Source organism: Arvicanthis niloticus, chromosome X (genome assembly GCF_011762505.2).
Source record: "Arvicanthis niloticus isolate mArvNil1 chromosome X, mArvNil1.pat.X, whole genome shotgun sequence".
Taxonomy (NCBI): Eukaryota; Metazoa; Chordata; class Mammalia; order Rodentia; family Muridae; genus Arvicanthis; species Arvicanthis niloticus.
The window spans coordinates 17368091-17383178 of record NC_047679.1 but is presented as its reverse complement, the minus strand read 5'-3'; the positions used below and the strand labels follow the sequence as shown (position 1 = coordinate 17383178).

At 41.8% G+C, this 15088-nt stretch overlaps 2 pseudogenes; both read left to right on the top strand.

The window, feature by feature from the left end:
* Window positions 1-940: 940 nt before the first annotated feature.
* On the top strand, window positions 941-1375 carry LOC117694283 (histone H2AX-like; annotated as a pseudogene).
* A 10496-nt stretch (window positions 1376-11871) lies between these two features.
* On the top strand, window positions 11872-14840 carry LOC117694282 (uncharacterized protein C15orf39 homolog pseudogene; annotated as a pseudogene).
* The last annotated feature ends 248 nt before the right edge of the window (window positions 14841-15088 follow it).

The following is a 15088-nucleotide window of genomic DNA, read 5'->3' as shown; positions in this document are numbered from 1 at the left end:
TATAACCATTCAAATGAAAGGCTTGTATGACAGGAACTTCAAGTCTCTGAAGAAAGAATTTGATGGAGATATCAGAAGATGAAAAGTTCTCCAATGCTCATGTATCCGTAGGATTCTAAGAGTGAAAATGGCCATCTTACACAAAGCAATCTACAGATTCAATGCAATTTCCATTAAAATTTCAACACAATTCTTTACAGGTTATGAAAGAACAATTCTCAACAACATATGGAAAAAGAAAAGGCAAGAACAGCTAAACAATCCCATACAATAAAAGAGCTTCTGGGGGTATCACCATCTCTTACTTAAAGCTATACCACAAAACAATAGTAATAAAAACTGTAAGGTATTGGTATATAAACAGACAGATTGATGAATGGAATAGAATCAAACACCCCAAAGTAAACCCACACACTTAAAGACACTTGATTTTTTACAAAGAACACAAAACAATACAATGGAAAAGGGAGAGCATGTTTGGCAAATGATGCTGGTCTAACTGAACGTCTACATGTTGAAGAATACAAATAAATCTATGTTTATCTCCCTTCACAAAACTCAAGCCAAAGTGGTCAAAGTCCTCAAGGTAAAACAGACACACTAAATCTAATAGAAAAAAGTAGGGAATAGCTGTAAACTCATTGGCATAGGAGACAACTTCTAAACAGAATACCCATGCCTCAGGCACTATGATAAACAATTAACAAATGGGACCTCATGAAATGTACAAGCATCTGTAAGGCAAAGGACACTATCAATAGTACAAAATGATAGCCTATAGATTGGGGAAAGAGCTTCGCCAACTCTACATCAGACAGAGGACTAAAATGCAACATACATAAAGCACTCAAAAATTAGACAGCAACAACCCTAATAACCCAATTTAAAAATAAGGTACAGAGCTCTGGGTGAGGTTCGGGCACTTTCTACCTCGTACGCCATGTCGGGACGAGGCAAGACCGGTGGCAAGGCCCGCGCCATGGCCAAGTCCTGCTCTTCATGCGCCGGCCTTGAGTTCCTGGTAGGCCGCTGCTGCACAAAGGCCACTACGCCGAGCGTGTGGGCACAGGCGCTCCAGTGTACCTGGCGGCCATGCGTGCTAAAGTACCTCACTACCTAGATCCTGGAGCTGGCGGGCAACGCTTGCGGCTCTGGACAAGAAGAGGCGCATCATCCCGCGCCACCTGCAGCTGGCCATCCGCTGCTGGGCAGCGTGAGGATCGCACAGAGCGGTGTCCTGCCGAACATCCAGGCCGTGCTGCTGCCCAAGAAAACCAGCGCCAGCGTGGGGCCCAAGGTGCCGGCAGGCAGCAAGAAGGCCTCCCAGGCCCAGGGCAGCCCAGCCCTCCCCACACCTCCACAAAGGCCCTTTTAAGGGCCACCATCTCCCTCACAGAAAGAGCTAAGCCACTTCGAGCTGCGGCGCGCCGCGCCCCCATCCTCGCCCCTCTGCCCTTGAGCTTCTCTCCCCTTCCCCGCCCAGCCTCCAGCCTCCGGTCCACCACGGAGAATGCGGGCGGGCGCCGATAGCGGCTTCTGTCCATCCCGGAGCTCGTGACCTCGACCTCGCTGTTCTCAGTCGCGGACGACGGGTGGTGCAGAGAGGCTGCAGCACCTTCCAGGAGTCTCGGCTCAGCCCCTTGCAATGACGTACGGCCGAGGTGGGCTTGAAGATTAGTCCCTCCACAGCTTTCTTTTCTTTTCTTTTCTTTTCTTTTCTTTTCTTTTTTTTTCTTTTCTTTTCTTCAGCTTGGTGCTTAGCCCTCGCCTGGACCTTTCAGAAGTGACTTGGACTGCCGGGCTTTGGTGAGGAGGAATGGGTCACATTGTTTCATCCTGTGTCCCCATTGCTGTCCCCAAATCAGTTGACCCGTTAGGCCGGCATGTGGTGTGGCCAGGGCAAAAATCATTGTAATGTGAACCTAGTTTCTCCAAGATACCTCCAGGAAAGGGTCAGGAAGATGCTTGCAGGCCTGTGGAAGGGACAGTTGTATACCTGCCGCAGGAGACTGGCAGCCGGGCTTAGCCATCCATCCCCTTTTCCCCAGCGACCCAACTATAACCCAAACACCTAGATACCAGCACAAGTCGGTGAATCCCTGTCTGGACGGAGCCTCTCTGTTGGCTTCTGAACTGGAACTTTTGCAGCTATTACAACTTTAGAACCTTAAGTGGGGAGATTCAATGGGCTAATTTTATTAAAAGATCGTTTGTTTTTTTTTTTAAAAAAAAAAAAAGGTACAGAGGTAAACAGAGAACTCTCAACAGAGGAATCTTGAACAGCTGAGAAACGCTTAAAGAAATGCTCACCATCCTTACTCATCAGGGAAATGCAAATTGAAATGACTCTGGAACCCCACTTTACACCCATCAGAATGGCTGAGATCGAAACCTCAAGGAACGGGACATGGTGGCAAGAATATAGAACAAAGGAAAGACTCCTCCATTGCTTATGGGAGTGAAAACTTGTACAACTCCTCTGGAAATCAATGTCAGTTTCTCAGAAAATTATAATAGTTCTCAGCTGTACCACACCTAGGCTTATACCCAAAAGATGCTCCACCATCCCACATGGACACTTGCCTAACTATGTTTGTAGCCGTTTTATTCATGATAGCCAAAAAATGGAAAGAACCCAGCTGTCCCTCAACTGAAATAGATAAAGAAAATGTGGTTCATTTGCACAATGGGATACTATTCAGCTACAAAAATACTAAGACATCATTAATTTGTAAGCAAATGAATGGAACTAGAAAATATACTGTGTGTAGTAACAAGGACATCCCATGATATGTATACTTTATATGTATATATTATCCATAGCATACAAGATAACCACACTACACTCCACAGACCCAAAGAAACCAAATAACAAGGTGGGCCCAAAAAGGATGCTTGAATCTTTCTCAGAAGGGGAAATAGTATAGATATTAGAGGTGGATGAAAGGAAAGAACTAGGTGGTAGAAGGGATGAGGAAGGGAATAAGAAGGGATGATTAGGTGTAGGGAGAGCAGGCAAGAGAAAAAGGAATTCTGAAGTGGGCAGGAGGACATCTTTATGACATGCCAGAGACTTAGGACTGGAGAAGGTCCCAGAGAGTCTATGGAGTGACTCTACCTGGTACTCCTTAGAGTGGGGAGATATGGAGCCCCAAGAGTCTATCTCCTATAGCCAGCTAGGACTCTCATTGGAGATAAGGACAGCAATCCACCATAAAAGCCTTTGACCCAACACATGCTCTGACTACAAAATGAGAAGGGACAAAGTTCCAACAAATACTGAGAGAATGGCCAACCAATGGCTGGTCCAAATTGGAACCTGTCCCATGGTCAGGAATTAATCAATGACACTATTAAAACTACTATGTTATACTACCCAACAGGATCCTAACATAACCTCTCGGGGAGGTTCTGATGGCAACAGGTGTAAAGACCCAATGGTAAACGTTAGCTACATCTCAGAAAGTGATATAGAAGAATTGGAGAAATGAATGAGAGACCCAAAGAGGATAGGAACTTCACAGGAAACCCAACAAGGTTAATTATCCTGGACCCTTGGAAGCTCCCAAGAGACTGAACCACAAACCAAAGGACTACCATTAGCTAGACATAGGCCTCCTACACATATGTAGCAGATATGCACCTTGGACTTCATGCAGATACCCCAACAACTGGAGTGGGGGCTGTCCCCCAATCTGTTTCCTATCTATAGATCCCATTTCCATAACTGGGCTGCCTTTTCTGGACTCAGCAGGATAGAATCACTTAGTCTTGCAGAGACGTGATGTTCCAGGATTGGATAATACACTGTGGCTGGGGTGGGGATCAGGGAGTGTTTCATCCTTTCCAGAGATGAAGGGGAGGGTGGAATGGTGGGAAAAGCTGTGGGAGGAGGGGACTGAAAGGAGAGAGGGATAGATTTGGAGATTTTAAATTAATGAGGAAAGAAGGAATAAATGAAAAAAAGAAGAAGGAAGAGAAGAAGGAGGAGGAAGAGGAAGAGGGAGGGAAGGAGGGAGGGAAGAAGGGAGGGAAGGAGAGATGAAGGAATGAAGAATGCTAAGTAACCAAGGATAATAGAGAAGACATTGTCATAGCTCTTTCATATTTTTCCTAAATGGTGTTCATTTCTATAGAAAGTCACGTGTGATATTTTATAATTAATATCATCATGAATGTAAACATCAACTTCTATTTATAACTAGACAGAGATGTAACTTGGTAGTAGAATGACTGCCTACTATATGTAAGGTGCTGAGTTCATACCCCAGGACAACAGAATTATAGTGTATGTAAAAGTTAAGGAATCATTTTTTGTGTACATTTTTGTATCTGCTAATTATTTAATATTGTATCTTGTGAAAATTAATATCATGTGGGTTCAACATATAAAGTATTTTGGGTTAGCCAGTGTCATCTTTAACACAAAACTTATACTTCATATTAATACTGTGAAGCAACATACTTGGATGTTATGTCAACTTGCATCTAAGTGTAACAATAATGGAAATGAGAAAATCATTCTGAGAGGTCCTGAAGTGTCATTTATCAGAAAGAAAAGAGGCAAAATCCTTCAGTGATCCCAGCATGTTCATAATGCTATTGTCATTGCAAATATAGAAGGTTGAGGGGCATATTAATAGGGATCTCCTTGCCATAAGGCACTATCTAACAGCTACCCATTGTTTGAAAGTTTTCTGTGGAATGTGCTTTTTAAAAGGTTGAAAACATTAGATGTGCTCCTTTGGAAATTTAGTCAACAAGATGGATTTGCAATTGATGGTAGCTTGGATGTCACCATGAGATCTTCCTTGTCTAGGAAGATCTGAGGCAGTGGAATAGAGGACCAGTATGCTTTGAAGGATAAATAAAAGTAACATGGGGAATTTGTGCAAGACAAATGAGCTAGCTTGGCAGGATATGGTACTGTTTTTGTCTGAACCTCAGGGTAGATACAAGCTTTTTTTAAGGAACCAAGCAAAAAGAAATAATTTTTTTATGTTTTACCTTTTTGGTTTGGGGTATAGTGACCCGGTTTTGAGGATGATATCACCTATATTCTTCTAAGTCACTGCCAATATTGATCAGAGAGGAAATCACAAAAGTTGTGAAGAATCTGAGTGAAGTAAGTTCTGTTAGGCATATGTTCCTGCTCAATAGATAAAGCCTTGCTGACTGTTGAGCTCTCACAACCCTTTATATTAATAACTTGTGTTTTGCTGAGTTTATGCCTACTTTAAATACTTCAGGATATTAGTGATACTCCAATGTTACCCACACTATTGACAGTCTCATTTAATACATAGGAAAATATTACAGAGTCAATAATTCACATATACAACATCAGTGAGTTGTACAGTGCAGGCCCTGAAGGCAAAATATTCACACATTCACACATGGGGCTTCTGGCACTTATGATATTCAGCAGAATTTACTCAAATGGAAATAATGACCAATAGTAGCCTGTTCTACATGTCAGAGGCCTTCTTTGGTATTCTCTGTCCTGGGACAGTGAAGGTGGTTAATAGAAAAGACATGAAAAATATAAAATTTTTATCTTTTTTCTATTTTCTAGAAAGTCTAATGTTAGCAACTTCCAACCTTAACTGAAATAAGTAACTGTACACATTCTTATGCTTCCATGACTACTAGGGCTACTTGATGGATCCTGAGCAATGACTAGGTTCCAATGGACACACATAAAATGCCAGGCTAAAGTCTCTATTAGTTTGTTCTTGTCATGCATCAAATATCCACTATAATTTTATTAAGACCCTGTGAAAACTAATCTTGATTGTCCACTTGACCACATGTAGGATTAACTAAAGCTGAAATAACTGAGCAAATCACTGATGGATTTTTTTTCTAAATTATAGCTTTTGAAATTCAACGCTCCACTTCTAATGCAGATCTTCTAAGTGTAAAGATTTGCCTTATCTACAGATCTTTTGAGATGCAGAGATCCATTACTAATCTGGACCAGACCTTTTGCTGGCAGCCTATATAAAGGACATGAGACCTTGTTACCTTTGTCTGCTAGCTCTTACTCTGGCTATCAAATTCATTCCTTCACTAGCAATAGAGCTTACTTCTCTATGATTTGCAAATACACTAAAGACCAGCTGAGACATCCAGCCTTATTGACTAAATGACTACTTTATTCTTGGGCCTTCATTTCTAAACACACATTGATGCAATAGCTGGACCACAGTCTGTAAACCATTCTAACAAATCATCTCTATAGACAGACAAGTAGACAGACACACAGATAGAAATGATATATTTGTACATAAATACACATAAATATACAACCATATGTATATAAAAATATAGTCCCTGATCTTCTAGAGAACCCTGACCAATAGGTATTTTGGTATTACAAGTGGTTCAAGAGCAAAAGAAGTATAAGTATGAATACTTTTTTAATATCTCCAATAAGCTCTCCAACTTGACAACACCAATTATTACTGAAATTTCTCCAGTTACTGAAGCCTCTCACAGGAGCTCAGAAAGAAGCAAAGGCCCATAATATAAACTATTTTACAAACATAAATAGAAAAATGCATTTGATTATCCTGATTCACCAATTAGTAGTGACAATGAATTTACTGTCTCTGTATAGAAAACCTTTGACAATTTGTGGAATAATGAAAATGATTACACTGGTAGGTTGCTCATATCATCTCTGGATAAACTGACAAAGGAAAAAATGATCTCTGATAAAATTAACCAACATTCAGCATCTCATACTGTGATGAAAGATAACAATGAACATACTGATAAAAATGACCAGCTCTTGTGCATAAGCAATCTAATGGTTTCTAAGTATGTCCTAGAACAGAAAAGTAGCCACAGGGCCCAAGGTTCAGAAAATTAAACTGAAACTCTGATTATAAGGTTGGCTTGTTTACAACAAAATTAAAATCCCAGCCTCAGAAAGTATCAACAGTTAAACTAAGGGCATTAATTGGTAAAGAACAGGTTAATCTTCCCTAAGGAAGGAGTCTCTTCGTCATCAACAGATGGTACAATCACACCTCTGAGCACACTATTTCATCTTTAGCTGAAGAAAATAATCATTCACTACCTGTTAAACCAACAATTGACTTTCTTTGGAGGAAATGCCAGGTGAGACAATGCTGATGTCCCTCAGTGCACATGGAAAGTTGCACTGGACCTATAACAAGCATTAAATGTAAGCATATTCCTGAGGAGGTGTGCTACACTACTGAAGAGCTGAATGGATTTGTTAATTAATTCAAGCATAAGTCTGGGAAATAAATGTGTGTGGAAAGTGATATTAAGGATGTGAAATGATAGTGGAAGGAACATAAAACTGGATGAGGCTGAGTATATTGATTCTTGACATACTAAGTGGAGTTTCCAGGTTTAATATGTAAGCTTTAACAATAAAAATCTTAATAGCCTGCTGAATTATGTGTCAAAATATGGCCTTGTGAAAAGGCCATATCCTTTGGCTTGGTGTTGATGAATTACTTTTAAGGTTAAATAAACTTGCAATGCTAGAGTGGCTATGTTGTGTAAAACCTGATCCTTCACAGTTGGAAGTCCCAGAAGACATGCCCTTTGTTGATCTTATAATAAGAAGGAAAATGGTGAATTTGGCACTAGCACATTTGATAGTCTTGGTTGTTGCCCTTTTCTTGTGTCAGGCCACTAGATTAGAGATGTTAATATTCAGTTGAATAAATTAAATACCATGTGTTTAATTGGGCCCTGCAGTAGCAGGGCCAAATTTTTAGCACTGAATTGCCAAAGACAAGATGACAATAGTTATTGTAATGGACAGTATAGACAAAACAATGTCCATTATGCTCTGACCTGTAATGGTCATCAGGAGCAAAGTGAATTTTAATATGAAATGACTCATATGGACCTTTGGTACTAGCTAATCAACCATGCTGTTTCCTAACATAAAATAAATGAGTTCCCTGAATCAGTGGAGGGTCTGGTACCACCAAAGGCCAGGTAAAAGTTCCTGATCTGGGTTTCTTCCTGGGGCCATGTTAATTTTAGAGGGTTGTGTAGAGCTGGTCCCAAATCTCACCTAGGAATCATAGAACACTTGCCCCCACCTTTCACACTACTTGGGAGAGTGGGCCCCGCACCTCATCTACTAAACACAGTAGAGCTGTTCATATTTGCAGGAGTTGCAGATGAGCTGGTCCAGAGTATGTAAGTGGTGGAAGAGCTGGCCCTAACACCCATTTGCCATGTGGATCCTTCGGTAAGTGAGAAATGCCCCCTCCTCTCCCTTCACCACCTGCTGCAAGAAGTGGCCCTGAGGTGATGAAAACAGAAGAGCTTGTACCACTCCTTACTTGTTGTAGGACTCAGGAGAATAGGACCTGCATCTCACCATGGCAGCACAGTAGAGACAACCTTGGTTGCAGGGGTTGTGGGTGAACCAATACAGAGTGCATGCATGACAAAAGGTATCCCTGCCACTTGTCTGCTGCCCAGTAGCATGGAAGAGGGAAAGACATCCTACCCCCTGGAACAAATTCTTCCAGACTCTAACTAAGGCCCTATATTTATATTCTACTCCCTTTTCCATCACTGTCATTACATAACTTTGTTGTACTATTACTTGCATCCTGATAGCCAGAGCAAGTAATTTCTTTTTTATTTGCTTTTTCCTTTTAATCTATTCACCAACTCTATATCCCAATGGCAGCTTCTCCTCTCTCCTTTCCTCCCAGTCCCTCTATCCCACCTCTCCTTCTCTTATCTTCCTCTCCCCTTCTCCTCATAGAAGGGAAGACCTTGCGTGAATATCGACCTACCCCAGCACATCAAGCTGCAGTAAGACCAGGCATCCCTTACCATCCCACTGAGCCTAGGCAAGGCAGCCCAGGCAGGAGAAAGAGAAAAGCAAGTAATTTCTAATGACAAATAGATATTGTATAGACAAACAACAATGAAAATTGTAGACTGGTACAGAGAAGTTGAATTTGCCTTCTTATTCCCCAAACCCACTATCCTCTTTTGTATATACCATTTTACCCTGTGAAATATTCATTCAAAGTATGAAATAATCTGCAGAGGTCAAATGGCCTCTTTTCTGCTTTCTAACTCTTTAAATTGCCTCAGAAATCTAAAAGATTCCTCAAATTCTGGAAGCAGGAGTTCAGAACAATGCTGGAGGCTACTTAAATCCCCAAGAAGATCCCTCATATGGTACTGAGATCTTGGGTGAGGGGTCACCCTCTAAGAGTACAATTCAGGTTATTAAACTAGCTGAACAAATAATTGTATCTTCTGTAGAGAATACCTAGGTGGACAGTAAAGGGAAACAGCATTTGGAGACACAGGGCCACCAGACAAAATCTGGGCAATGAAACTCTGAGGTAGAAAACACAAAGTGTCAGCTTCCTGTCGCTATCATGAAAGAGAAAAAGAAAGAGAAGGGGAGGGACACAGAGGGAGGGAGGGAGGGAGGAAGGAAGGAAGGAAAGAAAGAAGGAAGAGAAAGAAAAGAGACAGAAAGAGACAGAGAGAGTTTTGAGGGTCTATGTCAGATCAACAGTTACAGATTGAAGCAGAAATTGAAAATTTATCAGCAAACGAGGGGGAAAAGTTGAAAAACAGCTGCCATCAAGACTGTGGGATGAAAACTACTTGCTCATGGTAGATCATGTTTTTGATGTATTTCTGGATTCAGTTTGTGAGTATTTTATTGAATAAGAGACTATAGAAAATATAATAACACCATAAGGATTGCATATAATTATTCTTTTTGAGCTGGTTTATAAGGACTCTCAACCACCGTACATATATTTTCTAATTTATACACTGCCTTTCCTAATTTATTTGCAAATAAATTTTGTTTGACATGTAGAGACTCCAGAAATTGGAGTTATTTTTATTTTACAAGGGAGACTCCAACTAGTTTATTTTATAAACTGAAGTTGATTGCTTTCAGTGTATTTCTTGTTAATCTCTTCCAAAAAAATTACTACCAGCTCTTTGCCATTATGTCTATAATGAAGCTATCTCAGCATTGTCAAAGGTACTATAATTTCAGCTGGATCCATTCTAACTAATTGGTGGAGTCTCATTTTTTTCCTTTAGTATCAATATGGAAAACTTTTCTATATAGGTATTTAATATTTCACTCTACTTGTGTGCTAAAAATACCCATTCTAAGATATAATCTTCCATCTGAATAAGAATTCCTGTGGGAAATTAAGACACATGGATCTCATTATATTTCTATGATAATTTATGTTATGTCTGTGTTTATCATAGGCCCATGATCCATGTACATGCACTGGTCTTTACCAGCAATGGTAGATCTGATTTATCACAACTAGTAGCACCAATTACCCACCTGTTTGCTGCAGGAATTAGCCTTCCCATTTCCCAGGGAGTCCCTGTGTGTCAGGAAACTTTGCTCCTCTTTAAATGTTTGAGCTTCTTCATTATGAGTTCCTTTGAGGGCTGTGTTCCAGATACCACAGGAACCTGACACTTTTCTCAGCTCTGCTGCCTAGAACTTTCAAAGAGCCAATGTTGTTCAGGGAAGAAAAATTGTCAGCTCCCCAACTCTAAGTCAGCATTTATTGCTTCAGCCTTGAACCACTGGAGCAGGAATCACATCACTGGACTTTTTCTCCTGAAATCACACAAAGGATGGTGTCTCAGGCAAAATGTTGCCATGACAGAACTGCAGTTTTTATATCCCCACCCATTCTGAATTATATAACTCTCAGAATCTGAACTTTTTTTACTTTCCAAAGCTTACTGTCCAACAGGGAAAATACTGGTTGTGTCAAGATGAGAAGATTTGGAATGATGATAATTCTTCAGAATTCTGTAGCAAGACTGTGATCTATATATGTAGTAGTGGTGGTGATGGGCTATCTATGAATAATACTTTGGTTTGCTATGGGAAAGAGCAGCATAAAGTGTCAATTCTTGTAAGTTTGGTTTCAAGGTGTCTTTTCCACTCTTAAAAAATTACTGAGGATCCTAGAGAATTTATTATTATCCTGCTTATTGATATTTTCTTAATAGAATTTAAGACTAAAATGTTTCCAAAATATTTATTAATTCATTTTAAAATATCAATATAGTTGAATTGTACAAATATACACACTAGATGAATGGTTACCAGAGTCTAGGATGATGGTTAATAGGTATTGGAGTGCAGTAGCAGTACAATGGTAGGAGTAGTATTTTACAAGACTGATCCGATGACTATACAATGTATACTTGTATCAGAATAATCATGATGTGCTCTATAAATGTGTGCAGTTGTTACATGTCAATTAAAAATAAGATTCAATAAACTTATTGCACATGGCCAAAAAAGAATTCCTGTGGGAGAATGAATAGAAGGAAACATAATGCATGCCATCTTTGGACTGATATAACCTAGATATTTATCCTATAGTTTCTTTTCTATCAGAGCTTACTACTTTTCAGCCTCAGCTCATAATTTTTTCAGGCTATTTAAATCTGTATTGGATTGTATTGTTTCAAATAAATTGGGTAGCTCTTAGATAGGCAAACTAATTGTAGGCCACAGCCAGTTAATATCTCCCAGTAGCTCCTAGAAATCATTAAGAGTCCTTAATTGGTCTCTTCCAATTTGCACTGTTTGTGGTCTAACCTTTTGTAGACATTTTTTATATCCTAGATAATTAATAGAATCTCCTCTTCATATTTTCTCAGTAGCAATTTGCAATCCTCAAAAATGCACAGTTATCTTCATTTCACCAAACATTCTTCCATGATAATTGTATCCAAATTATCCAATAAGGTATCATCCATATAATGGTAAGTTATGGATTGAGGAAATAGTTTCCATTATCTCCAATGGCTGTTGTACACAATGTTGGCACAATGTATGACTATTTAACATTCTTTCTGGTAGGACCTTCCAATGATCATAATCATGTAAACAAATTATGACAAAGAAATCTTTTATATTAACCACTATGATGGCCATTCTTTAGGCAAAGAGAGGGGGCAATGAGATTCCAGGATATAGAGAACCAATTGGATGAACAATCTTGTTATGTTCTGAGATATGTCAACATCCTCTACTTTCCATATTTCTTTTTAATGATAAATATCAGAGAATTCCAAGGGTTGGTAGACTCTTCCATATGCTGACCCTCCAGCTGCTCCTGGACTAACTCTTCTAGTCACTGTAATTTTTCTTTTGTCATAGACCATTGTTCAATCCAAATGGATTGATCAATCAAACACCTTAGTTATAAGGACGTTGGTATTTCAACAGGAGTGGCTCCCTGATGCAAAGTTGAAGTGTTGACCACTGCTATATTGTTGAGGAAGATATTTTCAAAACAGCCACTGGTCAAGCTGACTAAGTTGTGGCAGCTCTGCCTAGCTCAGCCACCATGTTCCTGACCAGAGGCCATGTACATGCGACAGCTAGAAACGGCCAGCCAGAAACACCAGCCCTGCCACCCATCAGACACCAGCATGGGAGATTTACAAAGATGCATACTGTTCTTGCCCCATAGGGGGTACTTCCAAGGCAGAATCTGAGCAATTGGCAACCTGAACCCCATATCCATTCCTGTACCCCACTGATCCAGGATGACAACCTACTGACAAACTGCCTGCTCAACTGCCCTCCAACAGAAAACTGAAAAGTTGCAAGACTCCAGTGAGCTTCTGCCCTTCGGTCCCCAGGCTCATGCATACCCAGGCCCACATCTGGCAGCCTCTAAGCCTGTCTACTGCAACCCTTTGTGTTAGATTCTCCACTTGCCTCAAAGATGGGAAAACAAAGAGACCATTGGTGAATAGACCCTGAGGACTGGACCACTAATGCCTTCTGCTGACCCATCTTGTTCTCTAGCTACAGCTCCCGGCAACGGCCAGCCCCTGAATAGGACATTCTTGAGTGGACTACCATCTGGGGAACCTGGCAAGGACTCTTCCCTAACTTTTTCCCCATGCCAGGCATTCTTGGAGAACTATCAAACTATTCAAAGCACAGCTTTCCTGGCTTCCAAGTACACCAGTCCTTATTCTGGGGATCCCAAGCAAGCAATGCCTGAGGGGCATTTCAGTTCTTGGAAGCATCTTGCTCAGCTCCTAGGACCACCTTGCCAGGATGCCACTATCCACTGCCTCCACCTCCACAGGCCTTGCTCTGCCTTGCATAACCCAGAAAAACAGGAAAACTATGGCTCTTTGCTCCTACTACCACCTCTCGGAGCCCACAAGGGGGCTATGTACCAAGCTGGTGTGCTGGGCAGCCCCTACATGAGGCAACAGGCACCTCAAACTCTATACATGCTCCCCGTTGGGGTAGACATTTATTCCTATTCCTCTGAACCCCTCCCAGTACCTTCACCAGGGTTCAAGCCAGAGCCCCCTCTTGCCCCAAGGTGCCCACTGGACTTTGTCCCCCAAACTCTGGGTTTTCCTTATGCCAGGGATGACCTCTCTATATATAGGGCATCCCCAGGGCTTGGAGGAACACCACCTTCCCATTCTGGGAACAGTGTGCAGCCTGTGCCACAGCCCGCTGCCTTCCAGTGAACATGCCAGCCTTTGCCATCCTGTCAGCCATGTTCTGAGCCCATGAGACCTGCAGAGAAGACAACAGGAGAAGCTCAAGAGAAGATGTGGCTGCCCAGATGCAGGAAAGAGCAACTCCAGCCCAGGCCCCATGAGTATCCTGAGGTACCTATTGCTATCCAAGATAGTCCAATTCCATGCATCTCACCAGCACTGCACCTTTGTGCCAAGGAGCACCAGTCACTTCCAGAGAAGGATGCTAGGCCTCCCAGCTCTCCACCAATGCCTGTGATTGACATTCTTAGTCTGGCCCCCTACTGTGACTTCCTTCATGTACAGACCCCAGGTCCTATAGCTGAGCAGGACTCATCTCCAGCTGCCAGTAGGAGCCAAGGCAAAGATGGAAAGGGGAACCTGCCTGTTCAGGATAGGGCCTCCAGGTCTCATTGCTCTCTTCTTGAGGAAGTGGCTCTGGAACTGAGTGTGAAGAAGCCGATGGCAGAGGGTGTCTCTGTCAAAGTCTCTAGTCCTGAGGTGCATGATAAGCCCAATGAAGCTGTGGATGGGCCAAGAATAGAAAACAGTGTTGAGTCTGCCTGGCCTAAAAAAGATGATCATATAAATACCTGAAGTGACTGCAAAAGCTACACCAATGACCAACTTCTACCACTCTGTGGCCTTCATGTTCTGAAAATTAAAGATACTCCATCCTGCACCCTTACCTGCAGCTATTGTCCCATCCCCTCTTGCCCCTGCCCCTGCACCTGCATCTGCACCTGCATCTGCACCTGCATCTGCACCTGCATCTGTACCTGTACAGCCTGCACCCAACCCCCAATCTATGCCCATGAGACTGCAGATTCTCACTCAGTCTTTACCCATGGCATACTTCAACCTGTCCTTGCCTAGCCCACCAGCCATAGCTGTGGCCTCCCTGGCCCCCGACTCTGGCACCTCCTTTATCAGCTTCTGCTCCAGCCTCAGGCCCTGCTCCAGCCTCTGCTCAAGTTCCTAATGCAGCCCCAGCGGACTCCCTAGAACAGCACTTTACAGGGCTGCACACATCTCTCTGTGGTGCCATCTCAGTCTCTGTGGCCCATTCTCCACCAAAGAAACAGCATGAATGGCTTGAGACAAATGGACCATGGGGCCAGGCTGCCTGGCAAGGCAGCCAGGTTGTTCAGGGGCTACTAGGCAAACTGCTGTTCCAGCTGCAGAAGTTCTTGTTTCTTTGTTGGTTATTATACATGTACATTATGAAGCTTTTTCTTATCTCCCTCTACTGCTCATTTCTTCCCTCTGGTTCATTTTAAGGATATGCTTATAGTATGACATTTTCTCAATGTCTGATCATAAGAAGTAGTACAACTATATAACCAACAAAGAAAATCCACTAATATTCTTGGTTTAAAATATAATTTAAATTACCTAATAGGGGACAGAGAGATTGCTCAGTGGTTAAGAGCAGAAGATATTCTTCCAGAAAACATGGTTTGAATTCCCAGAACCAGCTTGGCAGCTCACAGCTGGCTGTAACAACAGTTACAGGGATTTAGACACC